The following is an 11621-nucleotide window of genomic DNA, read 5'->3' as shown; positions in this document are numbered from 1 at the left end:
ACTATACAAAAAAGATATTCATGACCCAGATAATCACGATGGTGTGATCACTCACCTAGAGCCAGACATCCTGGAATGTGAAGTCAAGTGGGCCTTAGGAAGCATCACTATGAACTAAGCTAGTGGAGGTGATGGAATTCCAGTTGAGCTATTTCAAATCCTGAGAGATGATGCTGTGAAAGTGCTGCACTCAATATGTTAGCAAATTTGGAAAACTCAGCAGTGGCCACAGGAATGGAAAAGGTCAGTTTTCATTCCAATCCCAAAGAAAGGCAATGCCAAAGAATGTTCAAACTACCACACAATTGCACTCATCTCACACGCTAGTAAAGTAATGCTCAAAATTCTCCAAGCCAGGCTTCAATAGTATGTGAACCGTGAACTTCCAGATGTTCAAGCTGGATTTCGAAAAGGCAGAGGAACCAGAGATCAGATTGCCAACATCCGTTGGATCATCAAAAAAGCAAGTTCTTTCAAGAGAGCAAGAAAAATATGTACTTCTGCTTTATTGACTACGCCAAAGCCTTTGACTGTGTGGATCACAAGAAACTGGAAAATTCTTCAAGAGATGGGAATACGAGACCACCTGACCTGCCTCCAGAGAAATCTGTATGCAGGTCAAGAAGCAACAGTTAGAACTGGACGTGGAACAACAGACGGTTCCAAACTGGGAAAGGAGTACATCAAGGCTGTATATTGTCACCCTGCTTGTTTAACTTATATGCAGAGTACATCATGAGAACTGCCAGGCTGGATGAAGCACAGACTGAAATCAAGATTTTCAGGAGAAATACCAATAACCTCAGATATGCAGATGACACCACCCTTATGGCAAAAAGTGAAGAACTAAAGACCCTCTAGATGAAAATGAAAGAGGAGAGTTAAAAAGCTGACAAAATTCAACATTCAGAAAACTAATATCATGGCATCTGGTCCCACCACTTCATGGCAAATAGATGGAGAAACAATGGAAACAGTGAAGACTTTCTTTTCTTGGGCTCCAAAATCACTGCAGAAGGTGATTGCAGCCATGAAATTAAAAGACGCTTACTCCTTGGAAGAAAAGTTATGACCAACCTAGACAGCATATTAAAAAGCAGAGACATTACTTTGCCAACAAAGGTCCATCTAGTCAAGGCTATGGTTTTTCCAGTGGTCAAGTATGGATGTGAGAGTTGGACTATAAAGAAAGCTGAACACCAAAGAATTGATGCTTTTGAACTGTAATGTTGGAGAAGACTCTTGAGAGTCCCTTGGACTGCAAGGAGATCCAACCAGTCCATCCTAAAAGAAATCAGTCCTGAATATTCATTGGAAGGACTGATGCTGGGAAGCTGAAGTTCCAATACTTTGGCCACCTGATTCAAAGAACTGACTCCTTAGAAAAGACCATAATGCTGGGAAAGACTGAAGGCTGGAGGAGAAGGGGATGACAGGATGAGATGGTTGGATGGCATCACTGGTGTGATGGACATGAGTTTGAGCAAACTCCAGGAGTTGGTGATAGACAGGGAGGCCTGGTGTGCTGCACTCCATGGGGTCTCAGGGAGTCAGACATGACTGAACTGAGCTGATACTTGGATTTAAAATTTATTTTAAAGGGCACTGGCCGATCCTTATTACATATCAGTAGTCTTACAGGAGGGATATACTCACCTTTAAGGATTCAGGGAACCAAATTTTTACTCCATAAAATCATAGAATAAATGCCAATGGATGAACTACTTCAATGGGTTTCATTAACATCTCAACTGAAATGTCTCAAAAGTTTATTTTCCAAAAACATTCAACATTCACTTTTAAAAGTTCCTATTCTGACTGGGTCTAAACAGGGTTGCCTTCTTTCAAAATAACTTACTTATCATTCCAGCACCTACGGGTGCCTGGGGCCTACTGTACAGGTCTCCCAGAAGACAGTTAAGAATACTCCCATACTTGGAACAGAGAAGACTTGAGAGCAATCTTGAAAATCAGATCCTTCGCGTGGAAGCAAGAGTCCAAGGCTTTCTTCCAAGGTGGCCTTTGTCCCTCCTCAGCTTTGGCTCTATCTTGCCCATCCCCCCGCCCCCACCATCCCACCACCTCCCTGCGATTGTTTCTCAGGCCTCCAACCTCCATCCTATCAGCTCATTGTGCTCCTGTTTTCCTCACACACAACACGCCCTTCACAAGACCCCGGGGCTCTTTCTAAACCTAGTTAATCCTCCGAGATAGGCAAACCATGCTGGGGTGAGGGGTTCACCCAGGAGCCTCCAGGGCTTCAGGAACCAAGGTCACACCTTGTTCACTCGATTGCATGGGGCCCATGGGCTCCATGTCTGGGGACCTGGACTCATGAACACGTGGCTTCCGGGTCTGCTGAGTCAATCAACGATCGGCACATATCAGCTCTACTCACAGCCCAAGGGCCAAAGGGGCCCAGAGTGGGGAGGCTGGCAAGGATCCAAGTGCCCGGGAAGAGGAGGAATCTAGGTCACACTACCCTAGTCCTGCCTCTGGATCTGTGCCTGCAGAGCTTCCATCATCTGCCTATATCCCGGGTCCCTGCCCTGCTCTCAGGCTGCTGTACACACCCGTATGGACCTGGCCTCCCCTGAAAGTGGGAGCAAATACCCTGTGGCCTCCCAATGCCTTCCCAATGCACTGTAACCGCGGCCCCCCCCCACCCCGCTCCCCAATGCCCTCCCAGTGTTCTCCGACCATGGCCTGAGTGCAGCCCTGCTTGGGGATCTTCTCTAAACTGAAAGCCAAGACAGGGCCTCCCTCCTCCAACCTCAAGCCTCTCCTCCCAGGGGCTGCAGTCCCATCTGTCCAGCTGAACAGATTAGAGAAAAGCCTCCTGCTATCTGCCCCCTGCCCCCACTGCAGCCACTAAGGAAATGTTCTGAGTTCAACGAGAAGGAGCGGGGTGAGGAAGTACAGCTTTCTGAGCATGGCATCCATGGGACTGTTGGGCTCGGGGACACTGGCAAGAAGCCCCAGGGCCTACCAGCTCACACGGGCCCCCTCCCTGCGGCCCAGTGTCCACCCTGGACACGTGTGCATGGAGAGCTGTTCCCTGAGACAGGTCACAAGAAAAGATGTCACTGGATTTATTCGTTTTTCTGTTGCCACAAATAGAAATTACCTTGCAAATTACCACAAACTCGGTGGCTTAAAACAACACACATTTATTTTCTTCCACTTCTGGAGGCCAGAAGTCCAAAGTAGGTTTCACAGGGCTAAAACCAAGGTGTTGGCAGGGCTGTGTCCTTCCTGGAGCCTCCCAGGGACAGCCTGCTCCCTTGTCCTTTCCAGCTTCCAGGGGCTGTCTGCATTCCTTGGCTCATGGACCCTCCACCTTCATGGTCAGCACTGGCCAGCTGGGTCTTTCCACACAGCATTGCTGGGACACCTCCCCCTTTCACACTGGGGCTTCCCTGTGGCTCAGACAGTGAAGAATCTGCCTGCGATGCAGGAGACCCGGGTTCAATCCTTGGGTCGGGAAGATCCCCTGGAGAAGGGCATGGCAACCCACTCCAGTCATCTTGCCTGGAGAATCCCATGGACAGAGGAGGCTGGTGGGCCACAGTTCATGGGGCCGCAAAGAGTTGGACACAACTGAGCGAGTAACACTTCCACACTGGGCCCACTTGGGTAATCCAGGGTAATCACACCTCAGTGCCCTTGGATGAACCATATCTGCCAAGTCCCTTTTCCTTTCACAGGTTCTCGGGCTGAGAATGTGTTCATCTGGGGGGAGGGAGGTAGTTATTCTGCGCACCGCAGTCAAAGGAGGGTGCTTTCCCCAGGACCCACTGTGAATAAGAAGACACCTCCACTCTGGATCCACGTCTGGGGGCCACTAGACAGCCCCTAGGCGGCACCTACATGTGGTCTCTGTAATCAGCCAGCCACATCTGCCGGGGCCCCTGTGTGCTCACAGCCCCGGGGAAGGACCATCTCCGGGACCCGGGTCCCCTTGTGAGCAGGCAGGAGACAGGGGGTGTGCCTTCTGTGGGACACCTCCTCCAGGAAGCGGCATTTCTCCTATTTTGGAAAGAACTGGAAAGGCTGGGTCCGCGGGGAGTGGCCGGGGTCCCTGGAAGAAACAGGAGCCCCAGACTCTAGGCAGCTCTGACCAAGGGAACCCTCAGGCAGTCAGGCCATCCTGGGGAACCCCTGAGGGGTCTGAAGCAGGGGTGAGGCCTCCATGTGACATGCAGAGCCTGGGGAGCCCAGAAGGGATGACAAGACGCGGGGACTCCGTCTAAGCGGTGGTGGGGCAGGCCCTGAGAGTGGGCAGCCAGGCATCATGGACACAGGCAGGACCACCCAGCCAAGGGACGCCAGAGGCCTATGCCACACTATGCCCCAGGCAGGGATGGTGGGAAAGGAATAGGGGCTACAGGATGGCTCCTGGCAGCCCAGAGCAAAGGAGGCTGGCAGGGCGGGCGCAGGGAGACACCGATGTCCAGTCACTGCCCTGAGGGAGTGACTGTCCGCCCCAGAGCCCAGCTCATCTGAGCACAAAGACAGTCTTTATCCCTTTGAATCTCCAGAAATCACCAACCCTGCAATCTTAGGACTGGACGGCATCCTAAAAAGTCACCTGGTCAGCCTTATTTGCCAGAGGAAGATTCTGTCAAGCCTTCTGCAGGAGCCCTGAGGTCGCCCGGGGTCACCGGGCAGGTGATGGTGGCATGAGGCTGGCCGCCCTGTTCCGGCTTGTCCCCACACAACCACGTAAGACAGGGCAGAGCCAGAGGGGGTCCAGGCCCCTGGTTCCTGTTGCAGTCTCAGATCCTCCTCTCGAAGCTTTGGGAGTCTGGGGGTACCAGCACCACCGTGGGGGGCTCGGGTGTGGGGAGACCTGGGAGCCAACAGGCCTACCCCCTCACTCCTGGCCCGGCCACCCTTGCCTGCTACAGAGCCTTTGGCAGCTGTTTAACCCCTCGGAGCTCCAGGTTCCCCAGAAAAGAGGGGCTCAGAGCCTCCCGTCACCCCCCCACCCCACCCCAGGAGGAGTGCATTGTCAGATGCAGCCCCCACCCTGCCCTTTCTCCCCCTCCTACCAATTCAAGTCAGGCCAAATTGATTTTTCCTAATCACTAATTTCTCACTAATTTCCTGACCTGGCAGCTTCCAAAACTAAAATGCCTTGTTGTTGGTGGCCCTCGGGCTGAGCTTCCTGTGGTGTCCCCGTGTGGACCACATACCGACGATGATGACGGGGTGGGCAGGAGCGGGGTCAGCCCCAAGGACCCTGGGCTCGCCCGGCCCATTGTGGTGGCGCAAATAGTTTAATTATTAACTCTTTCTCCAATGCAGTAGGCCTCCCACGCACATTCATGAGATATTCACCCTCATCTGGTCCAGCATAACTCACCGCCCACAGGACAAGGGGACCAGCGTGCTTGGGCTCTGAGTCACTCTCCAGCACCATGTTCAATGCCTGGACAGGGTTATTTGTCGTCAGGAATCACGTCGGCTCTACATGGCAACATCTCACGGCCACTCTGACTTCCCCGGCCTCCCTGGGGCGACTCTCTGCCTCCAGCCACCTCTCCATCCTCCTGTGTCCACTGCTGCCCACCCGCACCCACGGTCCATCTGCTCCTCCCGGCACCCTGACCCCTCCTGGACCATGGTCTCCATGGAGACCCCACCTCCAGGCCACCGAAGACTCCAGGCCCCCTCCCCCACCCCAGCCACCTTCATATCCCCTTCCTGCCCCCCGCCATCTGCTCTCAAGCACCCTCATGTCCTTAGGGAACTCTCCACTTCTCTCTTTTTTTTTGGCCGTGCCCCTCGGCATGTTGAAGCTGAAGCTCCAATACTTTGACCACCTGATTCAAAGAGCTGACCCATTGGAAAAGACCCAGATGCTGGGAAAGATTGAAGGCGGGAGGAGAAACGATGAGGATGAGATGGTTGGATGGCATCACCAACTCAAAGGACATGAGTTTGAGCAAACTCTGGGAGACAGTGAAGAAGAGGGAAGCCTGGTCCAGGAGACAGTGAAGGACAAGGAAGCCTGGTGTGCTGCAGTCCATGGGGTTGCAAAGAATCGGACAGGACTGAGCGACTAAACAACACAGTGGTAACAAGGTGAGTGCTTGCTGTGTTCATTTCCTGTGGCCACCGTGACAAACTGCTACAAAGTGGGTGGCTGAAAACTACTGAAAGCTTTTCTGTCTCATCTCTGGAGACTGAAAGTCCAAAATGAAGGCATCAGCTGGGCCACGCTCCCTCTGACAACTCAAGGTCCGGACCCTTCCTTGCCTCTTCCCAGCTTCCAGTGTTGCCAGCAATCCTCAGTGATCCTTGGCTTGTAGATGCATCACTCCAGCTCTGGCTCCATCATCCATGGCTCCTCCCTGTGTCCTCTCTGCATACTTGCCCAAACACCCCTCTTCTTATAAAGACCCCAGTCACTGAGTTAGGCCCACCCACAGGACTTCATCTTCATTAGAGTACATCTACAAAAGCCCTGTGTTCAAATAAAGGCCTTCCCTGGTGGCTCAAATGGTAAAGAATTCACCTTTAGTGCAGGAGACACAGGAGATTCGGGTTTGATCTCTGGGTTGGGAAGATCCCCTGGAGAAGGGAATGTCTACCCACTCCAGTATTCTTGCCTGGAGAATCCCATAAACAGAGGAACCTGATGGGCTATAGTCCGTGGGGTCACAAAGAGATTTTGGGGGGGACATAATGCTCCTGCCAACACTGATCTTGTATCTGCCTGAGCCTCAGTTTTCTTATCGTCCAGGTAACAACACCTGCTCCCTCAGGGAGGTTGCGAGGATGTGATGAAATAACACAGGTGGAGACTGGCCACTTCCCGGCACACATTGCTCAACCCTTTTCCGTCAAGACCCACAAGAGGTCCTTGCAGGTGTGATTCCGGGCCCACCTGCCACTGCGTCTCCTTTCCTTCCTTCCTCTCTCGAAAAGGTCAGAGCAAGAGTGACAATCCCGGGGGCCAAATATGAAATCTGCGCTACTTTTTTTTTCTTTTTAGTTAAGTTTTAATTACAACTTTGCCACATTATTATGAAGATCAACTTTGGGTTTGGGGGAGGGTTGTTTTGGTTGGTTTTTTGGGTTTTGTTTTTTAATATTTTGTTTATTATTTGGCTGCACTGGATCTTAGTTGCAGCACATGGGATCTTCCATCTTCGTTGAGGCATGCGGGATCTTTAGCTTTCAAACTCTTTAGCATTTGAACTCAATGCAGCCTCTGGGATCTAGTTCCCTGACCTGGGGTCTATTCCTTTGCATTGGGAATGTACAGTATTAGCCACTGGACCATCAACCAGGGATATCCCCAAAGATCAATTCTCGAAGCATCAATTGTTCTTAAACAAATAAGAGCCATACATTTCAATCCAGCACAGAGTTTCTGAGTTCTGAAAGAGCATCTGTCCGTCACCCTTCCCCACGGCCCAGGGCAGCTGTTGCTTCCTTGAGAGCCTGCACACTAGCCACACAGCCATGGACGAGTCCTTCCAGCAATCTGAACCACCTCCATTTCTCATCCGTGAAATACTAGCGCGCCCCTCATGGGCGGGCTGTGAGGGTGGGTGGGACACTCTCATAACACAGCGGGTACTTGGCAGATCCCGAGGGCTCAGGGCCTGTGAGCTGCTCCAGTCTTTGTGCCAACACTTCTCCTGGGCGAGGAGAGTCTCCTCCATGAGCCAGAGAGCAAGGCCAGAGGTGTTCTCCTCCGAACCTGAAAGTGATATTGTCAGTTGCTCAGTCGTGTCTGACTCTTTGCGACCCCATGGACTGTAGCCCACCAGGCTCCTCTGTCCATGGGATTTCCCAGGCAAGAAAACTGAAGTGGATTGCTCTTTCCTTCTCCAGGGGATCTTCCCAACCTAGACTGACCCTGCGCCTCCTGAATTGCAGACAGATTCTTTTCTGAGCCTGCTTGCATACATGCGAAGTCGCTTCAGTCATGTCCGACTCTTTGCCACCCCATGGACTGTAGCCCACCAGACTCTTCTGTCCATGGGGATTCTCCAGGCAAGAACACCTTCCTAAATTCAATAAGAAGCTATTTGCTGAGTCTCATCAGAGTCCCTCTGAGGTCCCATAAGCCACTTCACTTAGAGCTTTTCTACACTCAGAGCTGGCAGTCAGGAGCTCCTGGAGAGTGAGTGACTCAGAAGGCCCCTGGGGTGCACAGAGCTGGTGTCCAGTCCCACAGAGAGACTTTTTCCCCACTGACCCCACTTCTCCTAGGCATCTCTCTTCCTCTCTGTCTCAGTGGTGACCCAGCCTAGGATGTCTAGTCAGGCCGCTGACAGCAAACTTACTTCTAACTCCAGGGAATTAAAATTAATTTTGTTCTAAATTCAAAGTAGAGTTTCCATATGACCCAGCAATCCCACTTCTGGGCATGTTCAGACAAAACCACAATTCACAAAGATATTTACACGAACCCAGTAATCACAGCAGCACTTTCCACAATAGCCAAGACACGGAAACAATGTAAATGCCCATCAACAGATGATTGGATAAAGAAGATGTGGTACATATATACAGTGGAATACTACTCAGCCATGAAAAAGAATGAAATAATGCCATTTGCAGTAACATGGATGCAACTAGAGATTATCATTCTAAGTGAAGTAAGTCAGAAAGAGAAACACAAATACCATATGATAGCACTTATATGTGGAATCTAAAATATGACATGAATGAACTTACCCACAAAATATAAACAAACTCACAGACATAGAGAACAGACTTATGGTTGCCAAGGGGGTGGGGGGTGGAGGAGGGAAGGATTGGGAGCTTGGGATTAGTGGATGCAAACTATTACATATAGAATGAATGATCAACAAGGTCCTACTGTGGAATACAGGGAACTCTATTCAATATCCTGTGATAAACCATAATGGAAAAGAATATGAAAAAGAAATATGTATATATATATACATGTATATATCTATATAACTGGATCACTTTGCTGTACCCACAAATTAATACAACATTGGAAATCAATTATATTTCAATAAAAAGAAAAAAAGACTCCTGTTGTTCTGAAAATGCCCCGGGTGACTTTGAGAATTTGAAGACTGCTGGCAGGTTGGGAATTCTGTGCTCAGGCTGCAGGCTGCCTGACCTTATGAAGCCCCCCAGACTGTCTCACCTCACCCTCCAGGGTCTGGTCCAGGTGGGGAAGTTAGCCTCAAACTGTCTCCCTGCCCCCAGGGCTCCTCTGGCCAGAATCTTTGTTCTTAATGCATGAAAGAGACAAGGCTGTTAAAATCTCTTTTCCCTTCCTTGCATTTTCCTCCCTCGCATTCCTAAAACACTCTCCTTCACCCCTTCAGTCCTGCGTGGCTGGCCTCTCTTATTTCTGTTTACGTTGCACGAAATTGGAGACTTTTAGAAGAACTGATAAGAATGAAACACTGGGAGGAAAGAGGAGCTAACATCTTAATTAGATGTTAACATTCGGCCAATGGGAATTCTTACTGAAGGGCCAGGCAGATTTTCCCAGAAACACTGCTGCATAATTATTTTCCATTTTTCTTTCATTATCATTCATTCAGCATCATTCATGTTATAATTTTTCAGGCTTCTTCCTCATCCACTTTAATAGTAGTGTGTAATTTTCTCCAAGTGGGCATGGCTGGGTTTGTTTTGTCTCGTTGGTGAGCGGGTTGGTTTGCTTTTTACGTAAAAGCTGTTGTTTTTCTCATTCCATAGATGGGGAAGTGAAAGGACAAAGTGCAAGGAGATTTCTTAATGTGAGTGACTCTGGAGCAGATTTAGAGAAAGGTGTTCCTAGGGTGGCACCTGACAGGGGTGGGCAAGGTGAACTCCCAGGAGTCCTCCCAGAAGGACTGCTCATCTCTGCTCAGCAACTAGGAGGTGGCATGGGGCCCCCTAAATGCACAGAAAGACCTTCCCCTCAGAATGTCTCTGGTGCCCCTAAGTGGGGTGTGGGTCCCCTATCAGCCCAGGTCCCTAGCAGTAATGAGACATTTTCTCAGGACCAGGGCTGACTCTGGGAAAAGACCATCCACTAAGACTCATTCATTGGTCAGTGTTAAATGAGAGCAGCTGATTTTTGAAGTTTTTTTTTTAAATTTCTTTTAACTTTTTATTCTGTTTGGGGGTATAGCTGATTAACAATGTTGTGATGGTCTCAGGTGGACAGCAAAGGAACTCAGCCATACAAACACACATATCCATTCTTCCCCCAACTCCTCTCCTGTCCAGGCTGCCACATAACACTGAGCAGAGATCCCTGTGATTCTCTGGTGGCCCAGGTGGTTAAGTATTCCTGCCTAGAGAATTCCATGCACAGAGGAGCCTGTTGGGCTACAGTCGGTGGGGTCGCAATGCAGTAGGTCCTTGCTGGTTATCCATTTTAAACACAGCACTGTGTACCTGTCAAGACTCCCTAAATATCCCTTTCTCTCCTCCTTTCCCCCAGCAACCATAAGTTCAGCTGATTTTTAGTCCAATATGCCTGAACTGGGCTTCCCAGGGGGTGCTAGAGGTAAAGAACCCACCTGCCAATGCAGGGGACACAGGAGATGTGGGTTCGATCCCTGGGTCGGAAAGATCCTCTGGAGTAGGAAATGGCTACCCGCTCCAGTATTCTTGCCTGAAGAATCCCACGGACAGAGAAGCCTGGAGGGCTACGATCTGTAGGGTCACAAAGAGTCGGACACGACTGAAGCCATGTAGCACACGCGCACGTACTCACGCCGGAACTAAGGATATTGCCTCAAGATCCATCAGAAAAGGCATCTCAGCTCTTGGTTTTTCCACTGACCCAAAGCTGCAACCTCTCTGGTCCCTAAAACTACTAAGACTCCACAGAAATATTGACTCTCTTGGACTCAGGCAACTGATCGCTGGGTAATAGTCCCAAACAGTCCTTTCCCACCCACCCTCCATTGGCCCCTTTGCTGTGGGTTCAGCCAGCACAGCCAGTGCGTCTCAGGAACTGTCCCCACACGGGGTCCCCTAGAAAACATCACCACATGGGTTCCCCTAAAAAACATCTCCGGAAGCCTCCAAGGGCTCCAAAGCCTGCCTTTTAAAACTCCCGGGAGCCCAGAGGCGGGGTAACCTAACACTCCTTTCTGATAAGCACTGTCTTTTGCCCAAACACAATGGTCCTCGGTCGCTTTCACTGGGCTTTGAACTCGGCACAAAACCCTCCCTCCCCTAACTGCCCGCTGGAGCCGGCCCTGGGGGCCCGGCCGTGTCAGCGTTTCCTTTGTGGTCTGTTTTTAAGGTGCTTATAATGGAGTCTTTTTTCTGCTCCACGCTCACCCCCCCAATAGGTGAAATCTCAGTCTGGAAGGCTATTCCGCTGCTTTCCAATCACACATGCTCTTTTCTTAATGCATGGGAATAAGCTAGGCTGCTTTTGAGCAAGGGGGTGGGGGAGGGGGCGGGGTGGTGAGGAGGCGGGGCAGGAAACTGGGAGAATTCTGATGCTCTGGGTACTGACCAAGCAACTGGAAAGCTTCGTGGGAACAAGACTGAGAAAGGCACTTTGCTGGTGCCTGTTTCTCCCTCTGGCCCTTACCCACCAGCTGATCTCCAAAAAAAAATCACTGGAACGTTAAACAGCTCCTAGGTAGACTAGCAGTCAGTCC

The sequence above is a fragment of the Cervus canadensis genome, chromosome 5, assembly GCF_019320065.1.
Source record: "Cervus canadensis isolate Bull #8, Minnesota chromosome 5, ASM1932006v1, whole genome shotgun sequence".
NCBI classification, from domain to species: domain Eukaryota; kingdom Metazoa; phylum Chordata; class Mammalia; order Artiodactyla; family Cervidae; genus Cervus; species Cervus canadensis.
Note: the sequence above shows the minus strand (reverse complement) of the source record.